At 48.7% G+C, this 14,860-nt stretch overlaps 2 long non-coding RNA genes across 2 annotated transcripts; one reads left to right on the top strand and one right to left on the bottom strand.

Annotated features, from left to right (window-relative positions):
- Positions 1-157: 157 nt before the first annotated feature.
- On the bottom strand, positions 158-4,235 carry LOC309361001. The gene is made up of 3 exons (XR_014164272.1): positions 4,117-4,235; positions 3,215-3,349; positions 158-248 (listed from the first exon to the last, which is right to left on the bottom strand). It is a non-coding gene; the product is annotated as an uncharacterized lncRNA (long non-coding RNA).
- A 1,247-nt stretch (positions 4,236-5,482) lies between these two features.
- LOC309361040 lies at positions 5,483-7,236 on the top strand. Its single transcript, XR_014164325.1, has 2 exons — positions 5,483-5,656; positions 6,936-7,236. It is a non-coding gene; the product is annotated as an uncharacterized lncRNA (long non-coding RNA).
- The last annotated feature ends 7,624 nt before the right edge of the window (positions 7,237-14,860 follow it).

Here is a 14,860-nt window from a genome sequence, read left to right as displayed (position 1 = left end):
GTTAACTGTAATTTTCAATAAGGCTATGATTTATGTTTTTTATGTTTGTCTTGTGTGTTTGTTTGTTTATAACATTGTGAAAACCAGTAAAATTTTTGGAAAGAAAAAAAGAAAAGAAAAATTCATGTGCTAGGATAAAGCATGCGCAAGACCACATGTTAAAACAGTTCAATTCTTTTCTTAACTTGCCTGGAACTGTTATTCTAGGCTGCGCCTTAGGTATCTTATCTACCCAGTATACAGAAGGCCTGCGGAAAGAGAAAGGAGGGAGAGATGGTTAGAGATGAGTTGGCAGAATATCTCCCTCTCCTGCAATTGTGACACCTATCCTGCTGCTCCCTTCGTGTCAAGAACAGGCCAGTCCACTTCCGCTCGGCCTCTGTTCTGGTGTTTATCTGCCCTCACCCTTTTAGTAGTAATGAATATTAATTTACAAAGCCCTGATCAACTTAGGCCCGGGGGCACCTCAGGGTAGGGTTGCCACCCATCCCTAGAAAAATGAGCATCCTTTTTCTTTTCACATATTCAAGCTCCTCCTCCTCCTCCTGCAAATTGTGCAAGGAGGGCGGGTCCGGTGGGGAGATCACCGAAAACACCTGCGGCAGCATCGACGGTCATTCCCTGAATTGGCAGGGCCCGTTCAACAACAACAAGCAACCCAGTCCTGTGGAACTTCCTTTTCAACCTTTTAAACGCCTGCTGGAAACTTTCCTGTTCTGCCAGGCTTGTGCAGACAGTGAAGACATAGCTGTCAACCGTCCCTTATTTGGCGGGAAAGTCCCTTATCCCAGCGCCGTTTCCTGCTGCTGTCCCTTATTGATGATGTCTCTTAAATTTCCCGGGTTTCAAAGGAAGCAGCTCCTCTCCCTCCCTCCCTCCCCGCCAGCCAGGGAGGAGGGAGGCTCCAACTGTGTTGCTTGGCTCCCAATAAGAAGTCTAAGAACGACGGGGGGGTGGAGCTTGCATGCCTTGTGCCGATCAAATCGGCCGCCTTGCCTGGGGACTCGCCTTTGCTCAGCGCTTCCCAGCGGAGAGGTGACGGTGGTTTTCCTTGCTGCATCCCCTTTGCCGGGTTGCTGCGCTGTGGGAACCACCGCTTGAGGCTTCGTTTGGCTGCTGGCTGGGCTTTCTGCCTTTGGCTCGGAGGGGCTCAGAAGTTGAACATAGCTGTGCTCTGAAAATCCCTTATTTTGGCTGCTGATCCCTTATTTTCGAGGCTGCTGGTCCCTTATTTTCAAATCTGTAAGTTGACAGCTATGAGTGAAGAACGCATCGTTTCATCTGATTTTTACATTTCTGTGTGGTATTTGCTGTCTAATGTGAAATTGTTGTAAACTGCTCTGATGAAAAGTGCTGGTAAGGGAGGGATGGGCAGACCTCCTCCCTCCAGCCCATAGACCTCGCCTGGCAATGCCATTTCACCAAAACTGTGGGCACCTCCCATCATACACGACGTCAGGTGCTGGGCAGTTAGAGGTTCAGCAGCCAGTGAATGATCAAGAACCTTAAGGTGTGCCCCATATCAGTGCCAGATTTACCTATAGGCTAAACAAGCTATAGCTGAGGGCCCCACTCTCTTGCCCACCGCCCATGTAAAGGGAAAAAAAACCCTGGATGTACATTTTCAAAATATAAGATAAAAAACAAAATAAAACCTACATACAGCAACAGCATTTTGTGTTGTGTAGGCTCCTAGGATGTAAGTCATGGGCCCCGCCTGCTAGCCTGCTCCCTAAAATATCACTGGTTTGCTCATTTCTATATAGAGGGTGGCTACATTCTGCATAAGGGATGCGGGTGGCACTGTGGGTTAAACCACAGAGCCTAGGACTTGCCGATCAGAAGGTTGGCGGTTCGAATCCCCGCGAAGGGGTGAGCTCCTGTTGCTCGGTCCCTGCTCCTGCCAACCTAGCCGTTCAAAAGCACGTCAAAGTGCAAGTAGATCAATAGGTACCGCTCCGGCGGGAAGGTAAACGGTGTTTCTGTGTGCTGCTCTGGTTCGCCAGAAGTGGCTTAGTCATGCTGGCCACATGACCCGGAAGCTGTCTGCGGACAAACGCCGGCTCCCTCGGCCAATAAAGCGAGATGAGCGCCACAACCCCAGTGTCGGTCACGACTGGACCTAATGGTTAGGGGTCCCTTTACCTTTACATTCTGCATGGACTGGTTGCATGGCCACATGTGCAAATGGCTTGAGATACCTATGAGGTCCATCAATGACCATATACCATATATTCAACTCACACAAAAAGCAACAATTTGTTGTTGACAAAGGATAGCTGGACATAGAAAGGGCCCCATTACCTTCAGTAGCTTAGGGCCTCGTCAAACCTAAATCCGGCCCTGCCCCTGATTCTGCCTTGGCAAGGGAAGTTTGCATGACAAAGTCCTTGATCCTCGGAGTAGTCTAACCTTCAATCTCTCTTCCCAGGAAACACTGGGAATTGCAGCTGTACAATTTGGATCTCCCAACAACTTTCAGCACTCGTAAGAAACTATACAGCTCCCAAGATTCGCTGAGCCATGGTTCTCCAGAGTGGAAGACCTTCATGCAGTGCATAGTTCAACTATGGACCTCACTTCCACAAATTGCAGGGATGGCGGCCACCAACTTGGATGGCTTTGAAAGAGGATTGGACCAAGTCAAGGGGGGACAAGTCTGTCAGTGTCTCCTCGCCACAATGGCTCTGCTCTGCCTCCACAAGTCAGAGGCACTGATGCTTCAGAACACCATTTGCCAGAAGCTACAGGAGGCAAGAGGGACGTAGGTGGCGCTGTGGGTTAAACCACAGAGCCTAGGACTTACCGATCAGAAGGTTGGTGGTTCAAATCCCCGTGACAGTGTGAGCTTCCATTGCTCAGTCCCTGCTCCTGCCAACCTAGCAGTTCAAAAGCACACCGGTGCAAGTAGATCAATAGGTACCGCTCTGGCGAGAAGGTAAACGGCGTTTCCGTGCGCTGCTCTGGTTCGCCAGAAGCGGCTTAGTCCTGCTGGCCACATGACCCGACTGGACCTAACGGTCAGGGGTCCCTTTACCTTTCAGGAAGTGAGAGTGCTTTTGTATGTGCCGATCCAGCAGGACTCTTAACATTCTCTAAATGCACATTGCAAAAAAGGCCACAGCGCAATTTAGCTGGATGCAACCTTGGAAATTAAAACTATAATGGCAGTTGATCCTGCTGGGGTTGAGAGGTCTAGCAACCAGGTTCTTACCTGCAGAAGACGGTTTGGTGGATAATTTTCGGCTGGGCAAGGATGCTGGTGCGGTCTTGCTTCTGAATCCATTCCGGAGGCATGAGTTGACAGGGAACCTGACTCTGGAGACCTCCAGATCACCCAACAGGCAGACTAAGCATGTGGTTTAGAGTGCCAGCAAAAACAAGAGATAATTTTCTTGAAATATGTAAGTTGATTGATTGATTTCCCCAGACAACCAAAAATTACATAGTAGCAAACAAAACCTACAGAGCAAATCTTGAATGTGAGTTTAGTCCCAATAATACTTTTTGATGTCAGAGACAGCAGTGTGGAAGGCCAAAGGAAACAATTTATAATGGTTTAAGCTAGCGACCAAGTGTTACATTTGTTATCAGGGACGGGAGTGGAGAGGTGGCGGCATTGATGAGTAAGAATGAGTGCATCTGTCAATTTCGGTTTCTCATTTCCCCAAACTTCACTTCCACATTTCTGCAGCAATTTGCAATTTGATAATAAAAGAACTCCTAAAAATCACCAACGTTTTAGAGCAAATTCCCCCAAATTTTGCAGGTTTTACAGGGTGTTTTACAGCTTCAGCAATTCTGGGGAGGTGGGATGTGAATCACAAATCTAGCAAGCCCACCAATGCCATTTTATAAGTCTACCTAGAAACTGTCATAGGTATAAACCTTATATTAATCATATATATTTGAAACTATATACTGTACAGTACTGTGTATTATTTGAAAATATTGATACTGACCATCACCACTAGGGGGCAGCCCTGGCCAAAATATGCACACTGTGTTTTATTTTCAAGCTGACTCTGTTCTGCCATGACCACAGTGCGGGAATTAGTCCTAATCTATAGATAGGAATTATTTGTGCAACAGGAGGTGAACTGACTTGATACTCACCTCCTGGGCAAATGTGCCGATCAGAAGGTATCTCTAATCTACCAGATCTCACACTTCTGAAATAGTCATCCGACACAGTCCTTAACTAAAGAAAGAAAGAAAGAAAGAGGAGAGGGGGAAGAGAGAAAAAGTTTAAAACCAAATTTTCATTTCGTACATTTTGAGAGAAAACAAATAGAATTTTCACGTGCCGCTCCCCAGATTAAAGTGAAATAGATTCAGCCGCCTTGAGAAATAAGAGTCACAACTTTCCTCACTCTGCTTGGGGACATAGGAACCTGCCTTTTTTCAGTAAATATTTGGTATTATTATCAAGCCCTGTAATGTCTGCACTGGCTGGCAGCAGCTCTCCAGGGTTTCAGGCAAGGGGACATTTCCAGCCCCACCTGGAGATGCCTTGGGGTGGGGGGGCAACATTTGTTAAGGATGCAGAGAGTTGCTGAGAGACCCTGGTTTCCCTCATACTGTAGCCTTTTTTAGGCTTTGCCCTCGGGTGGGAAGAGTGTTGCACCGGGGAAAGGGAGTAGGAGTCAAACAGACACTCAAGGGGAAATTTTCAGAGAAGAAGCTTTATTTCTACCCTCCGGGCTGGTAGAAGGAGCAAGTGTGATAGATTCACAAACAAGCACAAGTTCACAGTCATTTGCACAGAGCATATATTCCCTCCAGTTCCCTCCCCTTTCTCCTCCTCCTCAGGAGTCCTGCCCCATGATGAGTTTCCTGAGCATGAACAGAAAGCTCCTGTCTTTGGGACTCTTGGCGCCCTTCCCAGGAAAGGGGGATGAGAAACCAAGGGGGCGGAGGAGCCTTGGGGTTCAGCGTGTCCAAGATGTGTTGCAACTAGAGTGAGATAAGAGTCAGTTCCCAGGCTTGCCTTATGCTTGGCATTGACAAAAGCAACATTTTGCCTATGCAACAGCATCTTGTCAGAAGAGCAGAGAAAAGCCGTTTTGGATTTTGGGAAGAGAGAAAGGGGAAATTTGGTTTTGAGGCCTAGGGTGACTTTGGGCCTAGGTGGGGCACCTGTCCTCACCTCCTTCAATACAATTCCCAGACTTCCCTTCGAAGAGGGATTGGTTGTTAAACCACACTGGCAACTGTAGAGATGGATAGGAGAAGCCACTGGGGGAAGCTGAGACCAACAAGGATGCCAAGAGTTGTTGGGGGTGGTTAAAAATCTGGGAACTATGGGAATTGCAGCTCGGGGGCGGGGGCTGAGGTCTCTGAACGTCTCTCAGCACCCACAACAAACGATGCACTACCTAGGTTTATTTGGGGGGGGGGAGCAGTGGCTGCTTAAAGTGGTTTAAATATATAGTCCCCCCTTTTCTTTCCAGCCTTGGTTCCCCTCCCCACATATCCCTTCAAGATACTAGCCTGTCCCGAGTCTATCCATGGCTCAACAGAGTGCATCAGTGCTAGCATCTGTTGCCATGGAGATGGTGACAGCGTCTTCCGTTGCCAGGGAAACCCCTTTGGACCAAATACCTAGCTGGCAACGGGAACATTAGAAGGATGCCTTGCCGGATCAGACAAAACGGTCTGTCCTGCCCAGCCTTTCCTAAACTTGTGCCCTCTTGATGTTTAGGACTGGGACTCCCAGCCCGGCGCAACCTAACCAGAGCTGGAGACCCAGGGTCGCCTTCCTCTTCATACTTGTCAGCTTGTCAACTCCTCAAATTGTGGTGCCCAGATTTAGATACAGTACTCCAGGCGTGGTCTGACAAGGGCAGAAGTGAGCCGTGAAAGCTCGCTGGGTGACTTTGGGCCAGTCACCATCTCTTAGCCTAACTGCCATGGTCCAGTCTAGGGGCAATCGAAGTCCCGGCTGAGGATGTCGGAACCAGGGACAAGATGGCGGGGTGGGAGCAGGAACAAGAGTTCAGAAGCCAGGGGTCCGAGGGTCAGGAAGCAGGGAGTCATGAAGTCAAGGGTCCGAGGGTCGAGGAGCAAGGAGTCATGAAGTCAAGGGTCCGAGGTTCAAGAAGAAAAGAGTCACGAAGTCAAGGATCCGAGGGTCGAGAAGCAAGGAGTCACGAAGTCGAGGGTCGAGGAGCAAGGAGCAAGGAGTCACAAAGTCAAGGGTCTGAGGGTCGAGGAGCAAGGAGTCACAAAGTCAAGGGTCCGAGGTTCAAGAAGCAAGGAGTCACAAAGTCAAGGGTCTGAGGGTCGAGAAGCAAGGAGTCACGAAGTCAAGGGTCCAAGGTTCAAGAAGCAAAGAGTCACGAAGTCAAGGGTCTGAGGGTCGAGGAGCAAGGAATCACAAAGTCAAGGGTCCGAGGTTTGAGAAGCAAGGAGTCACGAAGTCAAGGATCTGAGGGTCGAGAAGCAAGGAGTCAAGAAGCCGAGGTCCGAGGATCAGAAAGCAAGAAGCCAAACACAGCAAGGCAGGAAACATGTTGCTGTGGCAAAGAGCCGAAGGGAAATGCTGACCTTATATCCCTTCCCGGTTCTTGCCACCAGGTGCTGTGAGTTACCAATCGACCTCACCTGTGCGGCCGCACCTTGCCTCTCCAGAACAAACTTAGGAAGGCCCCAGTCCTGCGAAGCCCTACTGGTCCCAGGGCCTGGCTCTTGCACTCACTCCTGACACTAACCTACCTCACAAGGTTGTTGTGAGGAGGGGAATTGTGTACACCGCCTTGAGATCCGTGGAATAAAAAGGTCTATAAATGGTATAATAATTTGGAGTGCGGCAGTACCCATGCTTGGAATTCCCTGCCCTTTGACATCGCTGACCTTATCCCCCCTATTTCTATTCTTTCTATCTATCTATCTATCTATCTATCTATCTATCTATCTATCTATCTATCTTACAGCTGTGTTGCATACTCAAACAAAACCAAAGAAAGACAACTCTCTACTCTAGAGATAATCTGCAGGGCACAATGTAGGAATCAGGGCCTTCAGGGTGGTGGCACCTGCCCTGGTGTCCTTTGCCACCTACCAAAGACCTTTTTCTTTCATCAAGCCATTCAAGTGAAGCTCTCTCCCTTCATCTGCACTGGAATTGTTTGAAAGACTTTGGCATCATTTTATTGCTTGCCTCTTCCCCCTTAGGCTCCCTTCAGGGTGGGGGTGTAAAGGCAGGGTATCCATTTAATAAAATTAATAACATGACACATTTTTATGTGTGCGTTATTTTCACGAAGGCGGTGTTTCCGAACACGAGGGTTGCCCGGGACACTGGCGGTCTGCAGAGTCATCCCAAGAGGTTCATATCCTTTCCCCCTGCTTTCAAATAAGAATGAGAATTCCCTCCCATTGTTCCAGTGGAAGGAAATGAACGGAACTGAATCGCACCAGCTTTTGGCATGGCAAATGGCAGAGAGGGTGTTGCAGCGGAGGAAACAGGAAATCCAGGATCCGGTCTTCCTCTGAGATTGGAGCTCTACTTCGAGGGTCCCGGGACACCAGGGCCCATAATTTCATTTGCCCTTTGGTTAAGCTTTGGACTACAGGGGTGAGAGGGACGCGGGTGGTGCTGTGGTCTAAACCACAAAGCCTAGGGCTTGCTGATCAGAAATTCGGCGGTTCAAATCGCCACAATGGGGTGAGCTCCTGTTGCTCTGTCCCTGCTCCTGTCAACCTAGCAGTTCGAAAGCATGTCAAAGTGCAAGTAGATAGATAGGTACCACTCTGGCGGGAAGGTCAACGGCTTTTCTGTGCGCTGCTCTGGTTCGCCAGAAGCGGCTTCGTCATGCTGGCCACATGACCTGGAAACTGTATGCCGGCTCCCTCAGCCAATAAAGCGAGATGAGCGCCGCAACCCCAGAGTCGTCCGCGACTGGACCTAACAGTCAGGGGTCCTTCCAGTAGCACCTTAAAGACCAACTAAGTTAGTTCTTGGTATGAGCTTTCGTGTGCATGTATCTGAAGAATCTGACGTATCTGAAGAAGTGTGCATGCACACGAAAGCTCATACCAAGAACTAACTTAGTTGGTCTTTAAGGTGCTACTGGAAGGAATTTTTTTTGTTTTGACTATGGCAGAGCAACACGGCTACCTATCTGTAGTCAGGGGTCCCTTTATCTTTATTAATGCTCACTCCATGAATTTGTCTAAATTCCTTTCAGAGCCATCCAAGTTGGTGGCCTTCGCTGCCGCTTGTAGAAGGTCCATAGATTTAACTATGTGTTGCATCAAAATAAAATCCTTTAAAAAAAATCTGTCCCAGATCTGTTGAGCTGAGGTGCCCAGAACGGTGCCCAGAATTCCAAACGTGGCCAACAGCCTAGATTTTTATAGCAGCCTTGATGATATTGGCGATTTTCTTTTCAGTTCCTTCCCTAACAATCCCTAGCATAGTTAGTTCTTGGTATGAGCTTTCGTGTGCATGCACACTTCTTCAGATACTGTGTATCTGAAGAAGTGTGCATGCACACGAAAGCTCATACCAAGAACTAACTTAGTTGGTCTTTAAGGTGCTACTGGAAGGAATTTTTTTTTGTTTTTGACTATGGCAGACCAACACGGCTACCTATCTGTAATCCCTAGCATGTAATTTGCTGCATAGCCAATCAACGACATCATCAAGCAATGAACCCGGCTCAGTGACTGCCAGTTCATACTCCAGGAGCATATATGTGAAATTATGATTTATTTATTTTTTAAACCCAGTTTTAATCCCAATATAAGGGACACGGGTGGCGCTGTGGGTTAAACCACGGAGCCTAGGACTTGCTGATCAGAAGGTCAGCGGTTCGAATCCCCGTGACAGAGTGAGCTCCCGTTGCTCAGTCCCTGCTCCTGCCAACCTAGCAGTTCGAAAACACCTCAAAGTGCAAGTAGATCAATAGGTACCGCTCCGGCGGGAAAGTAAACGGCATTTCCGTGCGCTGCTCTGGTTTGCCAGAAGCAGCTTAGTCCTGCTGGCCACGTGACCCGGAAGCTGTCTGCGGACAAATGCCGGCTCCCTTGGCCAATAAAGCAAGATGAGCGCCAGCCACAACCCAAGTCGGTCACGACTGGACCTAATGGTCAGGGGTCCCTTTATCTTTACCTTTAAACCCAATTCACATAACACTTGTTCACAACAAATTGCATTTGCCATTTTATTCCCCATTTGCTGAGCTTGTAAAGGTCCTATCTAGGACGTCTAGGACTTCGGCTTAAAGAGAGCTATGCTTGCAAATGATCTGGGTGCTGCTACTGAGCTCGGATTCAAGTTACAAGGAAGGCAATTACGACTGGAAATCAGGAATAACATCCTGACGTTGAGAGCTGCTCAAGAGTGTAATGGATTCCCTCAGAAGGTGCTGGACTCTCCGTCCTTGGAGGATTTCAAGCAGAGGTTGGATGACCTGAATTTCAATTTAAGCAGAGGTTGGATGTGCCTGAATTTTAATTTAAGCAGCACAGCCAAATCTTTCGGTTGTTAACAGCGCTTGGGTAGAATCCTGTCTCCATTAGAGGAGGCCTAATAAGTCTAGCATCAGGGGTGGGAGCAGAGAGAGAGAGACAGAGATCCCTCTTATTCTCTTTCGGAGCAAAGAAAAAAAAGCTTTCCGTGGCCATTCTGAATATTCATTGCTTCACAATGAATATTCAGATAATGGATTTGGCAGCACAGAGATCTCCAATAGGGAATTCATTACGCCAAGGAGGCTCTGTGCTGGGGCTGATTATTATGGCCTGGGGAGGCGGCATCTCACAACCAGCTTATGACGCGGCATGAATATGACATCCGATGTACTTCTGGTGTGCAGGGGCAAGATGCATTTTCACAGAACCGTGGCGTTGTAAAGTGCCATCAAGGATCATCTAGTCCAACCCCCTTGATCTATTCCCAGGTGTGTGCTCTATGGAGAAGTTGCAGCAACAGGCAGCCACTCTCCAGGTCCACCAGTTGACGTACCTTTCTGCGACGGACTCTGCGCATGCAGCCGGAGACTGTGCCTGCATGGTAACTGCCTCTGCTCACCCCTTTTCAGACCCCTCGTGGTTCTGGGAGGCAGTGGTGCAGGAAAAGGTTGGAAAGCCCCTGGCCCTTCACTTGCCTGGCCTGCCTCTTCCTCCTCATCTTCTGAACCTCCCCCTGCCTCCGACTCTTGTTTCCTGGTCCCCACAAACCACAGTCCCCTTTCTCCCCGAGTCAGACTCCAGCCCCACACTCATCAGTGTCCCTGACAATAAGATGCATAAATATTAAGGAGGTAAAGGTAAAAGGACCCCCTGGCCATTAGGTCCAGTCATGGCCGACTCTGGGGTTGCGGCGCTCATCTCGCTTTACTGGCCGAGGGAGCCGGCGTACAGCTTCCGGGTCATGTGGCCAGCAGGACTAAGCCGCTTCTGGCGAACCAGAGCAGCACACGGAAACGCCGTTTGCCTTCCCGCCAGAGTGGTACCTATTTATCTATTTGCACTGGCATGCTTTTGAACTGGTAGGTTGGCGGGAGCAGGGACCGAGCAACGGGAGCTCACCCCGTCATTGCGGGGATTCGAACCACCGACCTTCTGATCGGCAAGTCCTAGGCTCTGTGGTTTAACCCACAGCGCCACCCGCGTCCCTAATATTATGGAGAATTGCATATAAAAATGTGTGTATTAGGAGAAGTTCTCACTGACAAATCTTAGTGAGTTGTTTTTTTTAATAGATATATTACTGAAGAAATGTGGAGAAGGGGGGTGGAATGAGAAACAGAGAAACCCTTTATCTACCGCTGAGCTCTGAGCTTCTTCCTCCAGAAGGCTTCTATTCAACCAGGCATCTTCTGGAAGTGCCGACCAGTAGCTGTGCAATAGCAGGTCCCTTGCTGGGCCGCCAGGGGGCAGCGAAACTTCACCCTTAAAACGGAAGACACCCAGGCACTTCCAAGCGATGTCACTGTCGCAAGGGCGACCCGAGATGAAACCAATGGCGGTTTGCCCCACAGACAATCTGGGCACTGCCCAAACCTCCTTATCCTTCTTTGTGTTCCTTGTGACGACGTTTGCCTGCTTGCTTCCCTTCCTTCTCACGCGCGCTTCATCGGAACGTTCATGATGTCATGGCCAACCTGGTTGCGTAGCTTGTGACATCATCTTTTCTAGCCAATCGGTGGATTCGCCTGTGTGGCAAATCGGAGCGCCGGCTAGACTTGCCCTCTGCCATAACTGCACAGCCCTACAGTGGTACCTCGGGTTACATACGCTTCAGGTTACAGACTCCGCTAACCCAGAAATAGTACCTTGGGTTAAGAACTTTGCTTCAAGATGAGAACAGAAATCGTGCTCCGGCGGCGTGGCAGCAGCAGGAGGCCCCATCAGCTAAAGTGGTGCTTCAGGTTAAGAACAGTTTCAGGTTAAGAACGGACCTCCGGAACGAATTAAGTACGTAACCAGAGGTACCACTGTATTCAACTTTGCATTTAGCACCGCAACATTAAACCCGTTCGCTGTGTGTTTTCCTGCTGGCTTCGGTTCGTAGATATGACTATTGACTGAGGAAACGGTTTTGGTCTTTTTTTTGTTAATTGACTTAAGAATATTATACAGACAGCAAAACAAAGAAGTCTAAGTTAACATTGCCTTCTACTGATAAGAAATAATAATATTACAATAATGAAAATACTCAAAATTCACTTCCCCTTTTGAACTTCTGTTCTGGTTACAATATATTACGATTCTATAAGAATCTATTATATCCTTTGCTTTCCCATATATTATTTTATTTCCCAAATTCAACCTAACCCTCCCCTCCTCCCCATTACCTGTGCGAGATCTTCCCAACATATTATTTTTTTTCTAGCTGCTTTAACAAAATAAAATAACATGAAAACTGGGCAGCTCCCAACACACAATAAAACATCAAACTTCCCTGAACAGGGCTGCCTTCAGATGTCTTCTAAAAGTCAGATAGCTGTTTATTTCCTTGGCATCTGATGGGAGGGCGTTCCACAGGGTGGGCGCCACCACCGAGAAGGCCCTCTGCCTGGTTCCCTGCAACCTCACTTCTCGCAGGGTGGGAACCACCAGAAGGCCCTCGGAGCTGGACCTCAGTGTTTGCCAGTGTCAGTGGCTGAGCAATGGGAATGGAGATGCTCCTTCATGTTTCCTGGGCTGAGGCCATTTAGGGGTTTAAAGGTCAACACCAACACTGGGATCGCTGATCGCTGAAGAATGGTTGCTTTTGAATTCTGGTGCTGGAGGAGACTCTTGAGAGTCCCATGGACTGCAAGAAGATCAAACCTCTCCATTTGGAAGGAAATCAGCCCTGAGTGCTCACTGGAAGGACAGATCCTGAAGCTGAGGCTCCAAGACTTTGGCCACCTCAGGAGAAGAGAAGACTCCCTGGAAAAGACCCTGATGCTGGGAAAGATGGGGGGCGCAAGGAGAAGGGGACGACAGAGGACGAGATGGTGGGACAGTGTTCTCGAAGCTGCCAGCATGAGTTTGACCAAAGTGCGGGAGGCAGTGGAAGACAGGAGGGCCTGGCGTGCTCTGGTCCAGGGGGTCACGAAGAGTCGGACATGACTAAATGAATGAACAACAACAATGTGTTTCCTCGAAGCGAGGTGAGGAGGAATAAAAACAGGTCCACTCTTTCTGCCAGCTCCATTCCTGTGCATCTTTCAGGATTAAAACTAATTAGTTCTCCTACACACACAGACACACACACAGAGATAGAGAGACAGGAGCAACCCCAGAGGAAATTTGATAACCACACAAGCACACAAAGCCCGAGTCACTGCTATCAGTGGCAAGAGAAAGGCACTTGATAGAGATCTTAATGGGTTCTTTGTGAAGTCTTAACTGTCATCCTGAAGGAGAGAGATTTTGATTTTAGAGCCAGGCCTGATTTCCTTTGGCTCAAGGGGGGGAGGGAGAGAGACAGGGGTCACCTGTTTTTGCAATTGAGTGTTGGATCTCACTATTTCGGCAGCAAACCGCTGTCATAAGACTTTAAGGTCTCAAATATATAAATGAAACGTTCACAAATTTACAAGTCAAACACATACTTACTTGTTGTTGTTGTTGAGTCGTATAGTCGTGTCCGACTCTTCGTGCCCCCCTGGACCAGAGCACGCCAGGCACTCTTGTCTTCCACTGCCTCCCGCAGTTTGGTCAAACTCATGCTGGTATCTTCGAGAACCCTGTCCCACCATCTCGTCCTCTGTCGTCCCCTTCTCCTTGTGCCCTCCATCTTTCCCAACATCAGGGTCTTTTCCAGGGAGTCTTCTCTTCTCCTGAGTTGGCCAAAGTCTTGGAGCCTCAGCTTCAGGATCTGTCCTTCCAGTGAGCACTCAGGGCCGATTTCCTTCAGAATGGAGAGGTTTGATCTTCTTGCAGTCCATGGGACTCTCAAGAGTCTCCTCCAGCACCAGAATTCAAAAGCATCCATTCTTCGGCCATCAGCCTTCTTTATGGACCAGCTCTCTCTTCCATACATCACTACTGGGAAAACCATAGCTTTAAATATACGAACACATACATACAGTAAGTCTATAAACCACGTGTCTGAAATAGTACAGGAGAGCCATTTTTACTCTCTCAGTGACGTCAAATATTCCTCTGCACTAAGGGAGGCAAATGGGGAAAGCCTTCCCATTGTCTTTTTGCTTACAAATCCTGTATTAAGGGCGTATTTGTGTATGAATAGGGTGAGCCTGTGACCTGGACTCAGGAACTAAAAGTATTTACCATCACAAAAGAATGCCCAGGCTGCCCAGGTAATGCAATCAGTGACCATTATCAGGTATCCTGGCAGACAGGATTTCTTCCGCAGACCGCCTCCTTCTGTGATGTATACGTGGTGTTTTAGGGGGCGGTCTTGGGCTACAGGGTGGCCAATTTCAAAAGGGCTTGCGCACCAATGTTCTGGGTTCTCTCCTCCATCCTGCGTGGGATGAGCAAGGACCCTGTTGCAACAGTTTAATAAAGATCAGGCTTACTAGCTGCTTTGCTTCTCAACAGTCTCTGGTTGGCCTCTGTTGTTTTCTCTTACTGATAGGGAACCGACTTAAGGACTCTATATGTGCTCTTGGATACCCCATTAGGGAAAAGGAACAGGTTTTTCTTAAAACACCACTGATATTTACAATATGAAACTCAAAGTATTTTTTTCTATGCCTATCTCTCTCTCAGGTGAAGGTCCTGTGTGAGTGTCTGGAGGCGTTTGGAGGATGGATGGCAGCTAACAGATTGAGGGTTGAATCCTGGCAAGACAGAAGGACTGTTTTGGGGGGACAGGGGGCAGGTGGGTGTGGGGGACTCCCTGGTCCTGAATGGGATCACTGTGCCCCTGAAGGACCAGCTGCGCAGCCTGGGAGTCATTCTGGACTCACAGCTGTCCATGGAAGCGCAGGTCAATTCTGTGTCCAGGGCAGATGTCTATCAGCTCCATCTGCTATGCAGGATGAGACCCTACCTGCCTGCAGACTGCCTCATACAAATATGCTAATCAGTAAGTTTTCTAAATCTTTCACAAATCTATTCTAAACACAACGAATAGGTAAAGGTAAAGGGACCCCTGACCATTAGGTCCAGTCGTGGCCGACTCTGGGGTTGCGGCGCTCATCTCACTTTACTGGCCGAGGGAGCCAGCGTACAGCTTCCGCGTCATGTGGCCAGCAGGACTAAGCCGCTTCTGACGAACCAGAGCAGCACACGGAGACGCCGTTTACCTTCCCGACGGAGTGGTACCTGTTTATCTACTTGCACTGGCGTGCTTTCGAACTGCTAGGTTGGCAGGAGCAGAGACTGAGCAACGGGAGCTCACCCCATCATTGCGGGGATTCGAACCGCCGACCTTCGGATCGGCAAG

This window comes from Podarcis melisellensis (genome assembly GCF_964234715.1).
Source record: "Podarcis melisellensis genome assembly, chromosome: 18".
Lineage (NCBI taxonomy): Eukaryota > Metazoa > Chordata > Lepidosauria > Squamata > Lacertidae > Podarcis > Podarcis melisellensis.
This window is presented reverse-complemented; position numbering and strand designations above follow the sequence as displayed.